The following is a 1436-nucleotide window of genomic DNA, read 5'->3' as shown; positions in this document are numbered from 1 at the left end:
AACCTCACCTATTGAGAACCACATCAAATCTCAGATAGCCAGAGCCCACCTCTTCTGGTGCTGGACTTGATGTCCCTTGTCAAGTCACAGTCTTCAGCACTCAAGTCCCATCACCTATGGCCCACTCTCCCAGGTCCAGTGTGTCTCACATATGACCACTCATTCCCGCATGTAAATCAGTCAGACTACTGACCACACCAAGGCTCTCAACACAATCCTGGTGTGTGATTCACAAGTAAAGATCCAACAGCTGCTGTATCATCTTGTTTTAATTGCTCTTTGCTCTCCATTAAAACAGAAAAAAAGTTTTTAAAAAGATGATCTACATCTCTACCCTGGTCACTACATTCACAACTTTAAAAACATTTTCAACCTGAACTTCTCCTCAGATTTCCAGATGCTCATGAAATGCTCTCTGAAATATCTCACACCAAAACAGATAACAAATAAAAGTTTGGTATCCCCAATGAACATTATACCTCTACTCTGAATATCTGCATCTCAGTTGATGGAGCTTCCATACCTGCTGCTGCCAAATACAAACCTTCAAGACATTCCTGGCAATAACCTCTCTCAGCCTGAAAATTAGAAAATCCAGTTGGCCACACACAAAACACCAATCCAGAATCCAACAGCTTATTTCACCCCCACAGTCACCATTATGTGCCACTTACCATCATGCTCACCACAGCAACCTCCATCCTAGACTTTGTACCACCTCCCTCACAGCCATATGGTTTGTTATTCTTCAGCCACAGGAAGTCTAATGAAACCTGGGTCAGATCACCTGCCTCTGCTGCTCTAAATCTTCCATTACTCCCATAACCTGCAGATGAGACTCCAAAGGTATCACAAGCTCCTCTAGATCTTACTCCTGTCCCATTGTCACAGTTCCTATTTTAAAAAATGGACATAAGGCCCAGCTGGTTTTGCTCAGTGGATAGAGCACCAGCCTGTGAACTGAAGGGTCTGGGTTTGATTCCGGTCAGGGGCACATGCCAGGGTTGTGGGCTTGATCCCCAGTGGGGGGCGTGCAGGAGTCAGCCCACCAATGATTTCTCTGATCATTGATGTTTCCATTTCTCTCTCCTTCTCCCTTCCTTTCTGGAATCAATAAATCATATATTTTTTTAAAAAAGGACACCAGTTGGTTCCTGAATGAACTCAGTCTTCAATTTAAGCCTTTGCACATATAGGAACCTATGCCTGGAAGGACTTCTCACATATGATTCCACTGTTTGCCAAAAACAGGGATCATTTCATACAACCTTAAACATGTACTTAGAAATCTAGGCTTGGCGTCTCATCAAGGTCCCCAGATATAAGGGCTAGAAGAGAGGCAAGACAATCCCAGGCACCACTATCTCAGACGTTGTAAGAGTGGAGGCCCAGATATCATTTCCACAAAACAGCACCCTTAAACCACTCTGCATTTG

The 1436-nt window shown here is 43.9% G+C and overlaps 1 pseudogene; it reads right to left on the bottom strand.

Annotated features, from left to right (window-relative positions):
* Positions 1-789, bottom strand: part of LOC102252565 — a 5192-nt pseudogene extending 4403 nt beyond the window's left edge.
* Positions 790-1436: the final 647 nt, after the last annotated feature.

The sequence above is a fragment of the Myotis brandtii genome, unplaced genomic scaffold (assembly GCF_000412655.1).
Source record: "Myotis brandtii unplaced genomic scaffold, ASM41265v1 scaffold7263, whole genome shotgun sequence".
Taxonomy (NCBI): Eukaryota; Metazoa; Chordata; class Mammalia; order Chiroptera; family Vespertilionidae; genus Myotis; species Myotis brandtii.
The sequence above is the reverse complement of the archived record's forward strand: the minus strand, read 5'-3'. Positions and strand labels throughout refer to the sequence as shown.